The sequence below is a fragment of the Pteropus vampyrus genome, unplaced genomic scaffold (assembly GCF_000151845.1).
Source record: "Pteropus vampyrus isolate Shadow unplaced genomic scaffold, Pvam_2.0 Scaffold85, whole genome shotgun sequence".
In the NCBI taxonomy this organism is placed as follows: Eukaryota; Metazoa; Chordata; class Mammalia; order Chiroptera; family Pteropodidae; genus Pteropus; species Pteropus vampyrus.
Window position 1 is genome coordinate 4,710,990 of NW_011888866.1, and position 16,702 is coordinate 4,727,691.

The window sequence follows — 16,702 nt, forward strand, 5'->3', positions numbered from 1 at the left end:
AATTTCCTGAGGTAAGGATGGAGGTGGGCTTCTATTAATATGTAGCAGAGAGGGATGGTGGGGGCAGAATTTGGAGAAAGATTTAAAAATTTGGAGAAAGATCCCGGAAAGATTTAAGATCCATTGGTTGTGTCTTAATCGTCAGTGTGAGACCATATGCTTTATATTTGTGTTTCCTACACTGAGCTCTGTGATGCTCTGGGTTTTTTTTTCCTTCTCAGTAAAAAATTCACAAGCAAATAAATTTAAGGAAAACTTCATACCATATCTTCCTTTTGGAATCTTATGATTTCCATCAGTATATTAAAGGATATGAGAAAACCTAAAGTAAAGATACATATTTACTCAGCTTTATTTAATCCAGCATTCCCCAAAGCCATTTGACCAGAGAACCCTTCTTTAATATAAACCCTCCTAATATCCAAAAGTTCTTTAACCTATTCTCTACAAAATACACTCAGGAAAACACTGCCATGGATAATTCTAGGATCTCTTTCTTATCTTCAATATGAGAACAATACTCATATAACATTATTATGTAAGAACTGATTGCTACAAAATGCTCTGAACAGTAGAATATGCTTAGAATTCTAGAATGAAAAGAGGTTTATGTTTTAGATGTCTTTATTTCCTTGTTTCAACTTAGAAATAATGAGCAAATATTCTCCCAACATATGCTATTAAACTAAGCCAAGTAAATGTTTCTCCCACACACTTCAGTGTTTCTTTCTGATGTGCTCTTTTTCTTCTACTTGAAACTCTCTTTCTTTGCGCTGATTTGTTGTAAAATTGATCCATCAAACTATAAAAAAGGTTTTCTACAGGAGGCATTATGCCATCTGCTTTTATGCTTTGTGTAGTGATCAGGGCAATGGGAGAGAAATTAAGTAGATACTTTCATTTTTCAGGGAAAATATTTTTCTAATGACTGACAGCATGCAATAAAACCAGCAATAAAATAAACAATATTGCAGTTTAGTGTGAAGCAGCTTGTGTTGTAATTGATCATATTTGAGACCACAGCTGATGACAGGATTTGTGTTGATCCTTGATGCAAAGTTGTAGCTTTTAAGGAAAGTGCAGCTGGAAACCTGCTCCAAATTGCTTGCCTCTGTAATTAAAAGTATAAATGTTTCAAGTCGAATACATCCTATTAGTAAGATTTTAGGAAACAAAAAGTTAATTTATTCACATTCGATATGGTCTGTAAATGCCACCATTATATGCCTTCTACTGGCCTTTGATTAGCTATGGATTAATAAAACTTTTATACCTCCTTTGTCAGCCTCATTTTGAACTCTGTTTTTGCATACTGTTACTATTAAATAAATGAATTAGTGTCCAGAAATGTGTCATGCATATTACCTAGCAGCAGGAAGCATAATACAGTGGTCAGCTCCCCAGGAGCGTTATAAATCCTAATGCGCTAGGTAACCTGCTCACGTGGACCTATTAAAAGCGTGATGATTTAGTGAAGCAGTATTTGTGCTTAACAATGGAATTTTAGTTAATTCAAAACAATGTAAATCATCTCCAATTACAGTATTTGAATATTCAGTTGCTTCACAAGTACATATACTGTTGCTGAGCCAAAAAAAAATTTTTTTTTAAGCATTGAATTACTTGCCTGAAGTAACATTCAGGCACGTTTTGGTAGCTTATGTTAAAAGTAACCAACCCTGGAGAACAATGTTTATCTGGTGCAGCTTGCTAACTCTCAGCCTAAGCAATTTAAGGCATCCAAAAACGGAAAGTAGCCGGGAAGTGAGAGCAGGGCCCCCAATGCTGATGCACCTGGAGAGCCAGGTGAGCGCCCGTAATTGTGCTAGGGAGGAGATGTTGCTGTGTGCGTTCCTTGAGGCAGCTGAGGGCTTTTTTGTTGCTGCTGTTATCAAAGTCATTTCAGATCTGTGTCAGGAGCTTGTTGATACCACAACTGCTCCCCGTGGGTACAGTACAGACCAGAGACGATCCTCCGGTTTGAAACTGGCTCTTTTATGCTCAAGGTCTCAGAGGGCCTTTCCAGAAAATAATGATGATTAGCTGTACTGTTGGCAGCGACTGCTTTCAGCATTGCAGGCCCTTGGCGCTCTGTCAGGATCAGCTTGGACCTCTGCATCAGAGAGAGGACCAGCCCACTCGTCCGCCAGCCCCGTCTTTTCAGTGAGGTGAAATAGGAGGAGAATTAATGAGGAACAGGGTGAACACTGTTGAAGAGTTTATTCTGTGTATTGTGGATCTGGCCATTTGAGGACAAAACGCAACTTTCCTGGCTTTCCAAATAAATCTGGGATGAATCCTGTGGTTTTATTTAGTGAAACAAAACATGGAGAGAATGCTGTCGGACTCATTTTTCCAGTTTGCCAATGAGCAAAGTCCACTTTGCATAAAAGTGTGCTGATTTGCAACATCATCAATTTTAGTCAGTGATAAATAGGGTTAGTGGCTTTGCAATCAGCAAGCCTGGATTCAAAACTTGATACTTGCTCGTAAGCTGGGTGCCCCTGGGTGAGTTACTACCCCTCTCTGAACCTCAATTTAGCCATCTGTAAGGGAAGTATACGTTGAAGTACAATAATATGTTGCTCTGTGGTGATGGAGTGTAGATTCAGTGAAGTGCTGTACGTAAAACACTCACAGGGTAGTTGCTGTTTTTACTGCTGATTCGTAAGGTATATGATTATGTTGAATAAATGTGATCTTGGTTAGAGATTGTGTATATAGTCTGAGCAAGATGTTTCTTGCTCTGATTTCATGTAACAACCATAGTTCTCTATTGACTTTGTTGTCTCTCTTCATCCATTCATCTGTCCATCCATCCTCTACCCATTCAATTAGCAATACTACATATATATGGTTAAAAAAAAAAAATTAAACCACTACCAAACAGGAAGTCCCTCTTTTATCTCCATCCCCCAGACCCTCAGCTCCTGTCTCCAGAGGTGACTGCAGTTACTAGATTCCTCTGTATCCTTCCAGAGGTATTCCATACACACAGAAGCACATATGGCATTCCCCAAAAGCAGCAGAATACTATCGACACTGTCCAGCACCTAAAAAGTTAGCAATAGATTTTGTGAGCTTTTCATATTAGTACATGTCATCTGCCTCATTTTTCTTAATAGCTGCATAGTAGTATGTACTGTGGGTGTATCTTAGTTTATTTAATCAGTCCTCTGTTGATGGACACTTCAGTTGCTTTTAATCTTTTGCGCTTACATACAGTGCTGCAAAGTATCCTTCTGTGCATATGGAGGAGTATGGCTGGAGGATATTCTTACAGCCAAAGGATACATTTCTGGAGATGGATTTTCTGGGTCAGATTTTTATAGAAATTGCCAAATTGCCCTAAAAAAAAATTTGTACTAATTTACCCCCCTACAATAATATGAGAATATCAGTTTCTCCACACTCTTGCCGTTTTGTGTTGACTTTTTGTTTAGAGCCTCAACAGTGTTTTAAAGCTTCATATAACATCCTGACCAAGTTAATTTGCTTCTTTCCTAATAACTGACTTTTCAGAACCTACACATCTACACGATAATTATGTAGCAGCTGAAAGTTAAAGTTAAATAAGTAGAAACAAACAGAGCCATACACTTTTAGAAATAAAGGAGACTTTGAGATGGTTTAGTCCATCAGAAGAAAACCAAGTGCTCAAGGTGACTTCTGTAAAACCACACATTTAATAGTGTTTAATAGCAGGTGGAGAGGGGACTTGGTTCTCCTGATTTGGGTCCAGTCCTCTTTTTAGCACATCACACCATTCCCAGGTGCAACCATCCTTATGCAACATGAAGCAGGCCGTTTTCCTACATAGATAACTCTAATCCCAGTCACATTCAGAAGACAGATGTGATGAAATAGGATAAATGTTGAATTCAAAGTCAACTGGCCTGGCTTCAAATACCAGCTCTGTTGCTTATTGATTATGTCTTTGGGCAAGTTACCTAACATCTCAGAGCATCAGAATTTTTGTCTATAAAACAGTGGTGGCAGTATCTAATTCCATGATACCTACAAGGAGTGCTTTGTAAAGTGTCTAGCAGGTATAAACGGTCGATGTTTTATTTTCTTTCTTTCTTCCTCCCACCCCCCACCCCCCGCCTACAGCACCTGGTCTTCCTAGGTGGTCTCCCATCCAAATACTAACCAGGCCCGACCCTGCTTAGCTTCCCAGATCAGACGAGATCGGGCAAGTTCAGGGTGGCACGGCCATAGACCAATGTTTTACTTTCTAGTTGTTCATTTGCACAAGTAATTAGCAGCATATTCATATTTCATTAATATGATTTCCATTGCTCATACTATTTTTTAAAATTCTAAAGTAATGCCCTTGTTTCATCAACTATAGATTAAAAAGCAAAGGCATCCATGACAGGCCCACCCTCTTTTATTGATGGCAGTGGGGATGTGGAAGAAATTATACCATATTTTCAGTACGGCAGCAACCAATTTTTAGGATGCTCATTTTTCTTGTGAATGGCCAATAGCCAGTACCCTCATCAGCATTTCAGGGAAGAAAAATCTAGTGAATTCTCCATTGCCCCTTCATTGGGAGGTATGAGAAGGGAGGAACCTCAAGTGTTCCCAGTTTTGACTGTGAGGCTAGAGATATTTGGATCAGTTGGAGAGTGCTACAGTCTCACCAAGTATTTGTTAAGGACTCACATGTGGGCAGGATACACAGCTGTGGTCCCAGGCCTGGGCTGGAAGAGGAAGGTCAGGAGCAAGAAGCAACGGTTCTGGTGAGACCACTGCCACTCATTAGCCATGTGGTCACCTGATAAATCATTTTACCTTTCAGTATTTCAATGTCTTCATAGATAAAATAGTGATAAGATTCTGCTATTTTACTGACTTAATATTAATATTCAAGGTACTATTGATCAAGCATAGCGATATCTATCATTTATGAGTCACTTGGTATAAGCTAGGCACAAGCCAGCCATTTCTGCTCTTTGAGGCAGATACTATAATTGTCATCATCCCTGGAAGCACCTCTCCTTTACTGATAAAGAACTGGGGACTTAGGGAGGTGACATACTTCACTTTAACTCATACAGCCAGTCAGTGACAGAGCTGGGTCTTGGACCCCAGGTCTCTCTTACTTCAAAGAGTACTTAACTATGCCATCCTGCCTTTGGGGCCCCTCTGTGGGGCATCATCTCCATTTCACAGTCTACTGAGGTTCAGAGAACTATTGGGTGGGCATTATCCCTTGTCTCACAGGGTTTGGATGGGCATTACCCCTTGTCTCACAGGGTTTGGAGAAGATTGAATGAGAGAATGTCTGGGAAAGTGCTATGTAGACGCAACCCCTTTACAGAGATGAGTTTTTTAATTGGACCATTGCAGATGAGTCATGCCAATGGGTAGAAACTCACACACTGCAAGTAATGATGCTGTGAGAGCAATTGGATAAATAGGAGAGGAGACTTGCCACTCAGTTGCTTTGCTTGAACAATGCCTAGCAACAGTTTTTGTAGTGTTCTTTTACATAAACTTTTATACATACTGGATTTTTTTGACATGGTGTAAACATAACCATAAACGGTTACAATACACACTGTAATGTACTATTTTATGTTACAGATTGCAAATGACTATGTCCAGAAATTAATATACATATTCACAGATGTATCTATATATGTACACATAGGCATTAATATACGTATATCTCTACATGTGTATAAACACACATACAATCTCCTTTGTGTTTTTTTCCTTAAGCCTTCTTATAATTCCTTAGGTGGAAAGAATAGGAATGTGTGCCAATGCTTAAAAATAAAGTAGTAAGAAGTTATTAAGGGAGTAATTTACCACTACAAAAAATGAAGGAAAAAAAAGATTAGGCTGCCCTTTATTCATGGAAACAAATTTATTCAACAAATGTGCTACTAAATTTAATATTTCCAGCTTCTAGTTAGTGTTTGTAATAATTCTATATTTTATTTTCTAATCAGAATATAAACTAGAAAGATGCACAGTAACTCAAGGCAATATCATATAATTAATATATGGTTTTTTAAAAATCAAACACTTGGAAATTTTTTTAAATGAACCTAAAATCATTTACTATTTGACCGTCTACTCATAACTGCTCTCATAATGTTGATCTATTTTTCCAATTTCTTTCTATCAGTGTTTTGTGATCTCAACACTAGAAACTTGGTGAAGATCCAAGGAAAATGAATTGTGTATCAAATGTCACTCAGGGGCAAATAAAAGAGACAGTGTTTATTTATTCATATTAAAGGACTTCTGTTATAAGCAAAAATACTGTAAATACTTACCAAGACTTGCTGCAGTATATGAAGCAATATGAAGCCAATCCATTTGTAAAATCTACACATGATCATTTTCTTAAGAGAAATCTTGGTGGTTAGAAACCTAGAACATTTCAGAATTCCCATAAAACCAATAAATAATTAAATACACATAGAATGCCAAAAGTATCCTAGTGGGTGAATTTGCTCACTTCTCTTTTCCTGGTATTTAACTGCAGCCGCAACCTCTCTTCAAAGCTCCAGGCTGTCATGACTCATAATGAGACATCCCAACTTGTCATCTTGCAGACTTCTCAAACTTTATATGTCCAGGCTGAACTCTTGCTTTCTCACCCCTACCTGTGCTTCTTTGAGTCTCCCACACCTTAATTATTAACACTTTTACCTTCTTGTTGCTTGAGCCAGAAACCTAGGACTGATCTCGGCATTCTTTCTACCCTCCATTTCCATAGCCTATTAGTTTAGTCATTTCTACATCCTATTAGTTTAGTCATTTCTCTACCCTGAATCTCTCTCAGAAATGTCCACTTTGCTCCATCTCCTTGGCCCCAGCTCCAGCCCTAGCCATGGTCACATTTTGAACCATATCAGTGATAGCTCACTTACTGACCTGCCTACTTCCTCTCCAGCTCACATTCAAGCCAAGCAGCCAGTTGAGGGCATTGCACTTTTCTGCTCAAAGTTCTTCAGTGATTTCCCACTACTTTCAGGACAAAACCCAAAGTCTTCAGTATGGTCTCCAAGGCCACTCGCTCAGTCTCCTAGCCCACACCCCTCCTTTGGCTTTCTCACTCTTTCATTCGCTTTGTTCACTTTTAGCACACTGGCAAGTCCCTCCCTCCTCAGGCGCTTTGCATATGCTGCTCCTTAATTGCCTTCCCGATGGCCTGGCTCTCTCTTACTTATATTTCAGATCTCACTGTAAATATCACTTCTTCAGAGACCTTCCCTGAACTTCCATCCAAAATTAAGTCTCCCCTTACATTTTCTTACAGAGTCCTGTAATTTCCTTTACAGCCACCATGACAGTTTATTATTATATATTTATTTACATGATTATTTAGCCTCTATCTTCCCACCAGACTATAAGTTCTCTGAGCACAGGATTTGTGTCTGATTTGCTCATTGCCACACCCTCAAAAGCATAATGCTTGGCACATAGTAGTACTCAAATATTTGTTGAATGAATGAATGAATGTTTTCTTACTTCACTGCTTCTCTTTGGGATTAAAAAGGCTTTGCACAAACATGGGAAGCAGAGAAAAGAAGTTTCCAGCACTTTTTTCCAGCTTTTCTTCAAGAGAGAATTGCCATCCTATGTGATCACTGATTGACAAATTTCGTGTGGAAACTTCCACTTTCCTCTCCACTTGTCTATACTATCACTTTAGTTCAAGGCCCATACTAGTGCCACTTTCCTGCTGTCTAGAAAACGATCGCTCTCTTTTTTTGAACACCTCTGGCCCTTTTTTCTGACTCAAATGGTATGCGATGTTCATAAAGCTAAGGCCTTAAGATTCAGCCCTAGGACAATGATGTGGCTTGAAGGACCAGCTAACCCAAAGTCTCTTAGAAGTAATATGTAGTCCCTAAGCGACACTCCTTTTAAAATTCATGTTGTTGTTTAATCCACTCAACAAATATTTATTCAGCATGTGCTGTGTGCCAGGGACTGTGTTCTACTATGAGATATACCAATGAGTCAAACCTGACAGAGTTCCTGCCCCCGTGAAGCTTGCGGCTCAGTGCTGTTTGAACATTGGAAAATGCAGTCATGTGGGCTCCCAAGATTTACTGTGGAACCTGAACCAGACCAGGAAGATATTACATATGGCCTTATGAGGCCATGAAATATCCTACTGCCTTTCTTCTGAGAATACCACCAATAATGCCATATAAGTTTCTAGGTGTCTGAACTCCAAATGTTATTGGGAATATTGACTGCCTGTAACTGACTCTTGTTCAGTATGCCTATCCCTTGGCCTGTCTGGTTTCGGCACAGCTGTGGCAGACTCTTTCATACACCATTGCATGCACTGCCGAGTTTCTGCTCTCAAATGCGCAGAAGGCTACTCAGCCATGCACAGGTGCAATCCAAAGTGTGTGTGTGTGTGTGTGTGTGTGTGTGTGTGCACGTGCGTGTGTGTGTTGGGTGATGGGAGCCATTGATGTGAGTCTTGTGTTGGTAGACAAATGCCCCAGCCTCCCGTCCCAGGGCAGTGCTTTTGGAAGCTTGCTCTCCATGGTTCTGCAGACACTCTGCGGTGGGATTCAGCTCGCTTCCTCAGCTACGACCAGCACACGAACACGCTTTTGTTGGTTCTTCTCTGTCTCCTGTCTCTTCTCTCAAACAGACTACCTGCACCCAAGTCCTGGTCACTGGGTTTGCTTGCAGAGGAGCACAATCTAAGACATACCCCCAAACTCTAGACAGTCCTCAAATAGAGGAAACTCAGTTAAAATAACAAAATTTATTTAGTAGTAAATTACAACATCATTATTTCACCTGTCAGAAGTAAAACCGACTCAGCTAAATTTCTGAGCATCTGCTAGATTCTTGGAAAACTAAGATACACAAGATTAATGTGGTTCCTGCTCTCAAAGTACACACAGTCTATCAGAAAAACCACTTTTCCTAAGCCTGAATTACAGGACCTCCATTATTCATTCCCCTTCTCCAACCTATATGTGACTTCCATAGGAATAGATGACCCAATGGGTTATATAACTGCACAAATTGGGCCTGATACAAAATCTAGTGTGGAGCCCATTCTCCCTTTGCTGTTACAAAGCCTAGACTGTTACAGGTGACAGAAACTTGAATCAAATTAACTTGAGCCAAAAGGCAATGCATTGTCTGCAGTAGCTGGGAAGTCAAGGAGGCCACTGGTTTCAGGCACAGGTAGATCCCGAGTCTCAATGAGATTGTTAGAGTTTTGTCTGTCTTTATTTCTTACATCTGATTCTTTTTGATCAGCTTTACTCTCAGGCCCCTCCAAATGAGAGGAAAAAAAATGGCTCCCAGCAGGCCTTGGCTTACCCAGAGCTTTTATCTCATGACCCCAACAAAGAAGATCCCCTCTCCTCTCCATCCATGTAGAAAATTCTCATGGAGATGATTGGGCCTTGCTTGGATTGTGTACTATGGCTGAAACAATCTCTTGGTGGCCGAGGGGATGTGGAGCTCTGGCAGGATTGAGTCAAGTGCTGGAGCAAGGTTAAGCCCATCCCCAGCAAAACAGGGACTCTTACTAGAAATGAAATAGCCACAGTAGAGTGCGACACTAAAGCTAATTGCAGTTTTCTCAGATCCCAAGGCTACAACAGGAAGCATTTTCCCCCTTTTCTCTAGATGTAGGGGTGGGTGTCCCAGAGCAAAATGAGATTCTTGGATAAAGAGCAGATATTTGTTTATTTGGATTTACCAAAAACAAGGAGACTGCCTCTAGATGATAGTTTCTAGAGCCCTGGGTGTTACTCTGGGGGCTTATTACAGATGCCCGGGTTGGCTGGGTCTTGCACGCCCTCTGAGTGGTGGGCACTGGAAGAGTGAACATGATGTCCAGGTTTTCCTAATAAGGCCATGCATGGCTGAAGCTGCTGGAAAAACTCCCAGCTGGCAGGGGAGGGCAGAAGAGGAAGATATAAGACTTCCATTTTTGAGTATATTCCTGAGAATGGGAAATGTTCTCTCCTATCTGCTACTGAGTTAGGGGCAAAGGCATCTTCCTCAACTCGAAAAATGTTGGGATGTAGAGAGAAGAGCTGAAAGTTGGTCTCCTGCTGCCAGAAAAGCAGCTGATGGAAGCTTGTGTGAGGCTGTCTACAATAGCCTAGGCATCTCATTCTGGATGCTACTAGTTGGGAAACTTCAGAGCTTTGACCTGCTAGCAGTGTTGCAAGAGGCTCATTTCTCTATTGGCCCTGCCCATAGCAGTATATGTGCCAGCTCAACCTCAGGTTGGGCAAAGCTGGAGCCTCTTTCTCTTCGATCCTTGCCATATACCTTTAACTTAAGCCTAAGAGTTCTTTAGGCTGGCGGCACCTCTAACACCCAGTCCTTGTCCATTTTCAGACCAGAACATTTTCCATGATCGGTGGGCAGCAGTACGTATTCTCGATCTCGTGTTGACCTTTGCGCATCCTCCTGGCGACTCCAGATTTAAGGAGGCACCCAAATCCTATAGATTCAACCTCTTTTCTTTCTTCATCTTCCTTTCCCCCTTAGCTTATAATTAGCCATTTTTCTTCTTAGTTTTGAAGTCTGCTTATTTGAAATTCATCAGTGAGTTAGTCCTAGGGGAGTTACTCTCAATTACAGATTGAAGACTAATTGTACCGTGATCGCTGTTGCTCTAAGACGTCTCTGCCGTAACCGCTTCCTAAATTAACTCTCGCCTCTTATTGAACACGAAGTCGAGGCTTTAAGATGAACTGTGATTTGCAGTAGGAAACGCAGCAGTTGGTGAACTGTGGAGTCACAATGACGTCTTTTTTTAAATTCTTTTTTTTTTTTCATTTGAATTCTAGATTGTTTTTAAAATCTAAAAGTAAAAGTTGCTCAATGGAAATAGCATAGATTTTGCTTTTACTGTAAACAGTGTATCACATAAAATTAAAATTTCACTGATTATAGCCAGTCTTGTTCTGAAAAAAAGTTTCTGAAAAACTTAAATCATTCCCCCAAACACACACCATTTTTTTTGTATTGCTGTGATACATTTTCTTACTTGATGAGCCTCTTTTTTTGGAGGGGGTGGGGGTTGGGAGGGAAAGATTCAACTACTGATCAGAGTGGGTTGCATGATCTCCCATATTTTTAGCTCCAGTTTGAACATTGTCACTCAGACGATCTGGTGACAAGCAAGCAGCTGGAGAGAGCTAATTGTAAATTAACCTGGGAAGGGAGAGATATAAAGGCAGTGCCCACAAGACAGTGGCTGGAATCAAGATGCTACAATGGGACAAAGGAGGAGCTGCTTGCACAGATGACATCTCAAATGGTTAACCAAGGATCGATCCCCATGCAGACATGATCTTCAGGACACTTCTGTCAAGGAGTTGAAGAGATCACTTCTTCAAGTTTGACCTACACTTGAGCTGAAATTCAGACTCTGAGTTAGGAATACACTTGTTATTTTCTAACAATATATGTCTGTGTGATTTTAAGTATAAATTAGAAAGTAAAATAAAGTTTCTTAAAAGGTTCCTTTGGCCTTACTCAAATGATAATGATATAAAAAGCCTCCAGTTGGCTTCCCCTAAAAGGACAGGCTGAGGCTCAGCTCACTTGGTTTGCTGTTTCTGCCACTGTGCTCAGTTGCAGGACACACCTGTGCTGCTTCAGCCTTCTGATTACAACACAGGCAACGACAGCTTCAAGGCAGACTGGCCTTGAAGACAGTTGCCAGATGCCAAGGGAAAGCCAAAAGGAAATGGACCAACGAAATGTAAGACACATAAAAACATCAAACTTCTCAGGTACTCGTTTCAGATATGACAAAAGCTGCTTTCTAGCCACGTCCCCACTGCATGCTCTCACCAGCAGGACCCTGCTGGTCTCTGACCGCCTCATCCTCATGGGCACTATCTATGGCCCACTGCTGCATAGTGACCCCCCTGGGGATTCTGGCCTCTTCTTTGCTGGGCTCCAAAGACCTCACTTCAACATTTCAATTCAGTTGGTCCCAGATCTTCTTCTGAGGGACTCTTTTCATCCTCAGGCAACTGGAGTTCTGTGATGAGGAGCAAAGAACGGTCTTAAGTTCCCCACTCAGATAATTACCCCTGGGCATCTCGCTGAAAATTCTGACTCAGGTACAGAAAATCAATTTAGAGTTAGAAGTGGAAGAGTGATATCCTCGAGCTGCCAACACACCCAGATTAAACCCAAGGGATGTGATTAATATGGAGTTGCCAAATAATCAATCTGTCAGCTGATCGATCACCTCTGGCCGCAGTGGCAAATGCTTCATCCATTTGATTCCAAAACGAAACTAAATTTTCATATTATTATAATCAATTGTTCTGTATAGACGATATATAAACTATAGAAAAGTAGAAGGAAGTGGGGAAACTCACCCATAGTTAGAGATATCTGAAGATAAATACTGTTAACATTTTGGTATACTGATTTCTATTCTTTCCCCCTAATATTGTAGAGATCGCACTACTTATACAATTTTACTTTAACATTATAATATACATATTTTCTTCTGTTATATAAATTTATACATATATTTAATGTAAATATTATATTTATACAATATAAGTGGCCTATATTAATAATTAATATATCCATTATCTGTAATAATTATAATATGCATAAATGCCTAAATATGTATTTGTAAATACATTTACAAATATATTTTAAGTATATTCATAAAAGTTTATAGATGTATTAAATATATTTGAAAATATATTTAATGAATGCTGATAATCCATTGGATATAAGATAGTTTGCTTAACCTAAATGAGTCAAAATAAAGAAATCCATTTCTAATTTTCCCTATTATTATAAGCATTTAATTGAGTTCATTTGAATCTCTGTGTGTATATATTATAATGTATATACATTTTATATATACATACTAAAACCACTGTTTTGTAAAAGATATGTTCTTTAGTTAACTAAGAGAGTTAATCAAAAAATGTCATTAATGCTGTAACAAATACCCTTGTGTATAAACACTTTTTAGGTATTTAGGCTAGTTTCTTTACAGTAGGTTCCCAGGAGGAGCATAACTAGGTCAAAGAGTATAAACCTTTCAAGGTTTTTTGATGCCAAAGTTCCCTGGCCCTTTTAAAGGAACATTAGAAAAACTATTTTGTGACAGCCACAGAGGCTCTTACTGATTCGAGAGAAAGGGTTTGCCCCTCAGCTGATTTTAAACTGAATAGAATTAATATTTTTTACCTACTGAAAAACAGCGTACTAGTGAGTGACCCTCATACAAAAGTGCAGGCTGCTTCGTTCATTCCTGAAGCAAATTAACATCTAACCAATCTACGAAGGACATGCTTGTAGGATTTCAAGATTTCCCCCAGAGCTATCTTCCAAATATTAATGACAGTTATTTTTAAAATTTATGTCATTTTACATTAATGACACTTTTTTGTTAACTCTCCTAGCTAATTGATGAATAGGCCTTTTACAGAAACAATTCTTTTAATATATATGATGTATGTATATTATAATGTATATATGTTATAACATATACGCATATACACACAGACTGAAATGAACTCAGTGAAAATACTCATATATCTTTGATGAAGCAATTTTTCAACACACATAACAATTTTCAGTTGCATTTTCTTTGGACAGGGTAAGTGATATAACCTGCTGTTATTGCAGAAACAAGGTTCTTCTACCCCTTTGTAATGTTGCACATGGATAAATGAAAGCATCGGAATTTGCTAACAAGTGATTATACCTGCTGCTTGGTGCTATTTGCCCCTTTCTCTGCCTCTCAGACAGACATTTCTTGCCTATACAAAGCCATTTGAATTCCCAGTTCAAAGAATCTTTGTTAGGTGGCCAGTTTGTCCCCAAGAACATTGGAAACAGCTATAAAAAGAGACACATATTTCATGGGTGGTGGCTTCATGCCAGTCTGATACCGCAAACATTGCTTTCAAAGAATGCTTGCCAGCATGCCTGCCTGGGCACAGCAGGCTGCGACAGTAAAGGGGACCACGGTTTAATCATATTCACAAGGTGTCCTATCTCCTGTGAGGTGTACTGAGTACCCACTGGGTAGTTCCTGTCCCTGTGAAGAGCAGAGTGGTGGCAACTCCAAGGGAAGCAAACATACTAAAATATTGTAATCAGATTCCTAGGGCATGTTTTTTTCCTAGCTCAGCAATTAGAGATTTCCCTTTGGAAATGTTATTCATTTGAAAGTCTTCAAATAAAAAGTATTGTACTAGAAGAGGAAGGGGTTACATATAGATCTATAATCAGTCCAGAAATGAATGAATCTCCTTCTGTGTGTGTCCATATTTTCGTGCACACTCACATATACTACAAACTACATACTCCCAACATATGTGTTAACTAGAGAAACAGCGATACTGTTCCACCGTCTGTGCATGAGAGCCGAGGAAACAGTCTTTTCCAAGGTTAGACATCTCTGAAGGCTCTTTTAGCTTGGGTCCTGATCCTATGCATAAATAGGCTTTCCTCCAAGTGGATGACTAATTCATTCATCTTGATTGATAATTAAAACTGACAATGAACAGATCAACACAAATCACAAGGGTAAAAACATCTGGGACTCAGTTTAATGAGAATACCCCAAAACCTCTTTAGTGGTAATTGCATTGCGAGCACCAAATAGCTTTCACAGTTATTTTTGCAAACGATACAAATTAGCACCCAAAATCTGAAAAGTATACTGACTGTAAAAACATTAGGGAATTTAGCAGGGCCCTGGATACCTTGGCCAAATATATGTATTAACCTAGATACACGTTGGCATATAATTTGGGAACTTCTTGTAGCAAAAAAGTTAAGACTCCAGAATCCTACTGCTATTTGCACTTGGAACTCCCAGGTGGGCAAGTTCATTTAGGAGGCACTTTTCTCCTTTCTCCACAGAATCCGTTACCAATTTCATGCAAATACCCTGAGAATTTTTACATATCCAAGATGCTTAAAATCTGCAGATTAAATCCTTTACCTTGGTAGAAAATGTAGATACCACAAAAACAATTTGAAGGTTTTATGGGTACTTAGTAATATCTAAAATATCTAGGAAAGCTGTATTAAGACATAACAATTGCATAATATACTTGATCTAAATATACCTAGTGAAACAATAAGAAGAGGTATTCAAAGTAGTGGCTTTGGTTTTGGTTTATTTCCTTCTTCAGGCACCTCGGCTTGAGTCTGGTGAGAAGCAGGGAGAAGGTGCTTATTGTACGAATCCTGCAGAGGGAAATCTCAGGTAAATTACACGAGACTGAACGGGAAGGGTTCAGTGAAAAAAAAGAAAAAAGTCATCAAATCTGGAGTGATAAAAAGAATGCCTTTCTCACTGCCTATATGCTCTTTCCCTCCTTTTGTTTAGCTCTGTTTCCTTTCTCAAGACTCTTCTGACAGCTGCATACCAGGAACACTGGGTGTTCCAACTTGTACATTTGCTTGCACTACTCTTTAGCACTCAGCCTAGTCTATCTTCACTTAGTCATCTCTGCCTCTTAAGCTTAGAAGATGCTCAATACATGTGTGTTAATGGGACCCCACCTTTTTGAATCTCTGTCCTTTTATAAAGCATTTCTATATGCCGTTTTCCCATGTGGGAAAGCCCTCAAGGTCAGCAGTGTATTGTCCTAAGGTCAGCAAGGTGCATTCTGTGAACCCACTTTACGGAAAAGATGTTGCAGCTTAGAGAGATTGCATGACCTTTCCAAAGTCATGCACCCATTAAGATGCAGTTATAACTTCCAAGAAAGCGACTGCAGCTGCTAGAGAGAAACAGGGTAAATTGGACTCATTTTAAAAAATGCTCTTTCTGTCTTTTGGAATTCTCTAACAATATTAATGAAACAACTTAAGATGAATACATTTTAGGCTCCTCATCTTTTACCTGCGGGGAATTTGTAGAAAATTAAGTGCTTATTGAAATATAGTTACCAAATCCCATTGGTGATAATTCTATATGCCTTATCAGGAATAGTGGAAAATGACTAATAACACCCACACTATATATCTGCAAAACTTTCCAGAAGAGATTTGGGAGCTTGGAGTCACTCTACAGAAGAATAGGAATGGATGGATAGTGTTGTGGCTTTTCAACAAATCCCCCTCCCCACAGCCATGGTGTTTTGCTTCAAGATAAATCAAGTTAAAGTAATAATAATTCAGAACAATATGCAGTAGGGCTAATGTCACCAAAAGAGTTTAAATGAACATTAAAGGCAGCTGAAAGGGGAGGGGGTAATCCCAACTCTGCCTCGAAGACTCTTAAGGAGACAGAACCTTATGTTTGGATATGTCTCTGGTCCTTTTCTTTTTTTTTTCTTTAACGCCAGCTGAGCCCCCATGTATAATTCTTTGTTACCCCAATACCTTTGGGATCTAGTATGTGAAGCAACTTCTATAGGCAAGGAGCAGTCATTTTGAAATTGATGTAAAATTGTACATGACAGGTTATGATATAGACCTTGAAGTGACATAGCTAGAAATAATGCCTCCACTACCCCCAGTGTAGATGCCTGTCCCATAGTAACTAGAACAGGGGTCAGGGGACCATAGCCAAATTAAGCCACTACCCGTTTTTGTATGGCCTGTGAGCTAACCATCGTTCTAACCTTCTTATGTGGTTGGGAAAAAAAATAAAAAAAAGACTATTTCATGACATGTGAAAATTATATGAAATTCAAATTTTAGTAATCATAAAAAGTTT

The 16,702-nt window shown here is 39.4% G+C and overlaps 1 pseudogene; it reads right to left on the reverse strand.

The window, feature by feature from the left end:
- Positions 1 to 4,104: 4,104 nt before the first annotated feature.
- LOC111742063 lies at positions 4,105 to 4,223 on the reverse strand (annotated as a pseudogene).
- Positions 4,224 to 16,702: the final 12,479 nt, after the last annotated feature.